The sequence below is a fragment of the Aplidium turbinatum genome, chromosome 4 (assembly GCF_918807975.1).
Source record: "Aplidium turbinatum chromosome 4, kaAplTurb1.1, whole genome shotgun sequence".
Lineage (NCBI taxonomy): Eukaryota > Metazoa > Chordata > Ascidiacea > Aplousobranchia > Polyclinidae > Aplidium > Aplidium turbinatum.
In genome coordinates, this window is record NC_137475.1 from 11,786,717 (window position 1) to 11,793,196 (window position 6,480).

Here is a 6,480-nt window from a genome sequence, read left to right on the forward strand (position 1 = left end):
CAATTTTGAATCGGTGGAAGGAGTATGTTGAGCAGTTATATCAGGACTCTCAACTGCAACCACAGATTGAAGAACATAAAAGTCAACAGTTTGACCTTGAACCTGACATACTGGAAAAAGAAGTTATCTGGGCAAGAGACCAACTATCTAAACAAAAAGCTCCAGGAGTCGATGGAATTCCAGCAGAATTATTAAGACATGTGCCAATTCAAATACTATTGGCCTTATGCCAATGTATTTGGAAATCACAAGAATGGCTAAAAGATTGGAAAAGATCAATATTTATTCCAATTCCAAAGAAAGGAGACATACGGACATGTTCAAACTATCGAACCATAGCCTTAATACCTCATGCAAGCAAAATTCTTTTGAAAATCATCCAAAAACGACTGGGCTCAATTATTGAAAGAGAAATGCCAGATGAGCAGGCTGGTTTTAGAAAAGGCAAAGGTACCCGTGACCAAATTGCAAATCTCAGATGGATTATGCAAACCAGCAGGGAGTACAAAAAAGATCTGTACATGTGTTTTATTGATTATTCGAAAGCTTTTGATGTTATCCAACATAACATTCTTTGGAGTAGTCTGAGAGACATGGGAACGCCAATGCACCTGCTGGAACTCATAAGGTCATTGTATGAAAATCAAGAAGCTACAGTTCGAACAGCATACGGAAATACAGCTTGGTTTAAAATTGAAAAAGGAACACGCCAAGGGTGCATTTTATCTCCTTCTCTATTTAATATGTACACAGAAATGGTCATGAGGAGAGCAGGGTTGAGTAATTCCAATATAGGAGTGAAAATCGGTGGCAGAATTATAAACAACTTGAGATATGCAGATGACACTACCCTTTTGGCCGAGAACGCACAAGATCTTGAAGACTTAATCATCAAAGTGAAAAAGGAAAGTGAAAGGGCTGGATTGAAACTCAACATCAAAAAAACAAAAATTATAACAACTGGTAAAGCAGATAACATAAACATCAAGATCGAAAATCAAGAAATTGAAACAGTGAATGAATTCATATTTTTAGGCTCAAAAATAAGCTGGGATTCTAATAACTCACCAGAGATAAGGAAAAGAATAGCGCTGAGAAGAAATGCATTTGTTGGAATGAATAGCATTTGGAAGAGCAAGGATATAAAATTAGAAACAAAAAAGAAGCTGATCAAAACTATAATATTCCCAATTGCAACTTACGGATGCGAAACATGGACAATGAACAAAACAGACAGAAGAAAGATTGACGCATTTGAATTGTGGTGTTGGAGAAGGTTACTGCGTGTTCCTTGGACAGCCAAAATAACAAACGAGAAAATTCTTGAACAAATTAAACCGGACATATCCCTAGAAGCTAGAATCGTCAGGCAGAAACTTTCATATTTTGGCCACATAATGAGAAGCAAATCAATGGAAAAAGACATCATGCTTGGTTTGGTGAGCGGAGGAAGAGGAAGGGGGCGCCCAAAAACAAGATGGCTTGACACGATTGTAAATGACAGTGGCATGGGAGTGCATGAATTGAAGGAGGCTGCGTGGGATCGAGAGATGTGGAGAAAGATGACGTATAGAGTGACCGAGAGTCGTAAACGACTGAACGGATGATGATGATGACATGCTAAAAACAGTAGAATATCTCCCAAACTGAATCAGGTATAGCCACGAAACTTTAAATACGTTTAGCCAAGTAATATTTAGCCCTTTCCTTCCCGAATTATTTTCCCGTATTTCAAAAAATTTTAAATTCCGGCCATGTTTTACATTTAACTTCCGAATATAAAATCTAAAAAAAAAATTAAGAAATTTTGGTTGCTATAGCAACAGCGAAATGTTGCCATTCGGCAACATTGGTAAGATATGGTATGGATATCTGTAATATTTCACAACAACACTTTATAATTTCTGAAAGAAATTTTAATGTTTCCGTGTACTGCATGTTTAGAAATTAAACACAAACACATATAACTGCAGTGTGCACAGCAATTAAAGCGAATTCGGTACCAGTTATGTCTTTCATCAAAGGGTGCCCCGCTGACCAAAATCACTTGGTGTGAAAGGCCAAAAAGCAGTTGTTTCTTTCATTCAAGCAGAGTCCCACAAGGCATTTGCTGCACTGCACCCGGGTGAAGCCTGATGGGCAGTATCTGCACCGCATTCTTTTTGCTCCAGGAAGAGGCCAGTGGTGCAAGCCATCATATTGCACATCTGCAACAGGTAGAGCTTTTTTGGTCTTCTTTGATGAGGATGGGCTTTCATCATTCAGAGATGGTCTTCCACGTTTTTTCATCCTACTCTTTCCTGCCAAAGTTAGAGCAGAAGCGATACTGCTGCGAAAGTCCTTTAGTGGAAGATACCTTGACTGGTTGTTCTGTGCCAAATGTCTTCGATACAACAAGTTTAGCACTGCAAGATCTAAGCAATAGTACACGATGCGCATGTACCATTTTTTACTCCTGATGTCTGTACGATATAATTCCATCATCATGTCGCACAGATCCACTCCTCCCATGTGTTTATTGTACTCTTTGACAATGTGTGGCCTTTCCACATCAATCCGCTTCTTCTCAGCAACACTCCAGCGCTTACATTTTTCTGTTGGATCAACGCTGCAGTATGATGAAATCAAATGGACAGGTTTGCTGTCGTACCATTTCACAACGCTGACTCCTTCAGTATCTTCACATTTGTAATCCAGGCTTCCACGTCCGCGCTGTTTCAGTTCTTTGTCGCTCTGGAGTGTGCATCCTTTCAGCCTGTTGGACCGGATAGTGCCAACTGACCATATGGTTTGCTGCTTGAGTAAGCATACCAGATCAACCGAACTGAACCAGTTATCAAAATATAGTTTGAAGTTCTGGTCTTCTGGAAGTTGGTTTACAAGCCTCATGACAACATTTCCAGCAACGCCTAAGTTTCCAGGCAACTTCATGGCTTTTCCGGTATAAATCACAAAATCGTAAATCATTCCAGACATGCCCGCTCTCGCAAAAACCTTGAAGCCCCAACGATGAGGCTTACTTTTTATGTATTGTTTGAGCCCAGAGCGCCCTTTGAAAGGGATCATCTGCTCGTCAACAGAATGGCGTTCTTCGGGCTCAAGCTGTGACATGGCATCACGCAGTCTATTCAGAAGAGGAGACACTTTGAAAAGTGGATCATAGTCTGTGTGGTCACGGGACTTCATGTCGGCATTATTGTTAAAGTGGATATACCTGAGAAGATCTTGAAAGCGATTTCTTGACATTACGTCTGCTATCAAAGGAAAGCGTGAAAAATTGGACCAGTACATAGTATAAGCTCTGCATGGAAAAATCCCTGTAAAGAGCAATATCCCAAAGAACTGCTTTATTTCTTTTGCTGATGTACCAATGACTTTTCCATCTTTAACATGAGCATAGCAGTTCGTTTGCTCTGCAATGTACACCATGCAATCATCGTTTAGAAACAATTTAAAATACTGCAATGGCGTCAGAATTTCATCTGGTGGACTTGAAAATTCACCTTTGAAAGTAACGTCTGGAAAGGTATATGGTTGTTTCCTCCATCTGTAGTTTTTTTTCTGCGTGCTGTTGGTTTGGTTCTCCACGCCCATTTGACTATAACTAAAACTTGCTGATGCTTGATCTTCTTCTTCGTCGACAGAGACAGCCACTTCTTCGATTTCAATTTCTAACGGCCCAGCATTTACATCTTGATCTGGATTATAATCTGGGTCAACAACATCATCATTAAAGTACATTTCCTCATCTCCTTCATCGCCATCTTCCACATCTGACTCGATCCCATCAGGGAGCAAAATATAATTAATCGCATCATCAACTCCAAATCTCTTCGCCATTTCATATAAAGGTAGCACTAGTAACTAAACAGTAATTTTTGACAGATAAGCTGCAATAAACAAAGCTAACATCAATCCTTAAAGTTTCAGCAAAACACTTACACTCCATTGCCTAACTTCCCATTGTTGCCGAACGGCAACATCGCAAATCAAATAATTCTAGAAAGCGAAACACATGAAACTGAAGTGTGCTCTTCCGATTATATACTGTACCATCACTAATCAGCATGTTCTCAAACAAAATTGCCGAATATAGCCTGTCTATCCTTCAAAACTTATCACTTACAATACTGCACTTTCAGTAGTCTCAACCACCACACTGAACACGTGTGTTTGATGAAGCAAAACTAAAAAACGAAAAACCATTCAAGCGAAACAAAAGTCTCAAAGCAGTTTAATTTGGTTCTGTTTGTGATCTAATCTTCCCAATGTTGCCGAATGACAGCAGATGAAGGAGAAAAGCATCACAAAAGTTGATGTTGCCGTTCGGCAACGCTGGGAAGGAAAGGGTTAGGAAAAGTCAAGAAATTTCAGCTTATTAGCACGTATGCTCATTAAAATACATTCGTTTGAAATTGGGGTGGGCACATTATGCCCAACTGTCCTTTTTTCGCTACAACACGCCAATACCTTCCAGCAGCGCTGCAGTTGAAAGAATGTTTTCAATGGGCAAAGACATATTGAAACCAAAACGCAGCAAAATGTCAGATGAACACTTTCAGATGCTTGTGTTTCTTCGTGGAAATTCAAAATTGATTGAATCTTTATCCTCGGACTGGGAAAGCTTCTTACAGAGCTTGATCCTGGCAGTTTCGCATACTTGTAGAGTTGTAGTAGAGGCTTTGAATCACTGACGCAGGCCGGTTGCGAAATTTTTTCCCACGAGATTTCTGTTACTTCACATAGACTTTGTACTTATATCGTGTGAATGCAGACATTTTTCGTTGGCTTGTTTGGTTCAATGGTTTCATCTTTTGCTTTACATTCGTGAGGACATCGGTTCGACGCCCACCGAAGTCAATTTATTTTCTTTACATTAGTTTTTGCCAGGCGCGAATCTAAGAGTTTTTTTCGGGGGGGGCCAGAAAATTTGAAAATCAATTAAAAAGAAAGAAAAGGCTAAACAGATATGAACAATGATACTACGACATACACGATATGCTATAAAATAGACATTAAAAGAACTATTTTCATCAATTGTGATGCCGAGGGACTAATATCAGCTGTTTAGAAGCTTATCAAACCATTTGATGCGGAAACATACAATTTCTACAATTTTTCACAAAATTTCGGGGGGGGCCCGGGCCCCCTGGGCCCCCCCCATAAATCCGCGCCTGGTTTTTGCGGTGCACGAAAACTTTTCATAAAAAGTAAGGTTAGGGTAGTAATGGGTTAGGGTTAATTTCTTACTACCAGGGAGGCGAGGGACTCACTACGACCGAAGGGACCCACCACGGTAGATGGTAATCTGTGAAGTAACAGAAATCTCGTGGGAAAAAAATTCGCACCCGGTCACCGAGATTGACAGAGTGAAGTTTCCGATTGTTGAAATCTTGTTGCCGGAGAATTATTCCATCCATTAGATGCCGCTGAATGGAGAGCAGTCCTTAACGTGCGTTGCTCAAGCGCACACTCCGAGAGTCGAACCAGCGCCGCTTGATCTTGAAGCTTCTTGGAGCTGCAGGGCTGCAGCCCCACCTGAAAAAAAGAGAAGAGGGAAAGGATGTCTTCCTCTGTGTTTGTCCGACCCGGTTACTTTTTTCACTTCAGAAATGCGGATCGAAAATTAAAATATTAAAAGTTTCGTTTGGCAACACCGATCTTGGGCAAACTTCTTTGCAGCCCGAGATTCTAGATGGATTTCAAGCGCTCTGATTGGCTAAAAATTATTCTTGAAGCTCCACCTCTTTTGATATTTTAGAGCAATTTTTGAATTTGTTAGGGCTGCGTGGAAAACAGCCCCACCTAACCGAATAACTTTACAGACTTTTTAAAGTTAATTTTTATTTCGCAGAGTAGCGATGAGCCTTGAATGGAGAAGTGTTAGCTATAGAGTTACTGAAGGGTATTCAACAGGTTATAGGAAGTGCTAGGGTATCTCAAAATCACTAGAACCTTGTATGCAACTGCTAGGCTAGTTAACACTAAGCTCAATACTAGTAAAGTTTGTCTCCAAAGCAATATTGTTAGTTTTTTTTGAAATCAGCTTAGGAAGAGATTACCTTTCCAACAAAGTTTGAATGCATTTTGTCAAAATTTGGAGTAAAAACATGCTCAGAACGCACCAATTTAATGCGATTTTTCAAATTTTTCTGGGGGAAAAACCCCCCAGATCCCCGCAAAGTCGTTTTCAGGCCCATTGCTCACAAACAGCACCAGCCGCCACTGTTAGACAGTACTTCTTGCCTAGGTCTAGCCCTATATGTTTGCTCATTATTTACGGTAATTGACTTGTAATATTAAAAAGCAAATAATTAATCTCTCTCTCCCTACTTTGTCTGACATAATTCCTGATAAGCTTGTAAAACAAATTCAAGGCAGGGACGGATTTAGCTGATGGGGGGGCCAGGGCACTTTTAGATCGGGGGGCCCCGTGCAAAAAAATTTTTCGCGCCTACGGCGCGAAAATTTACTTCTACG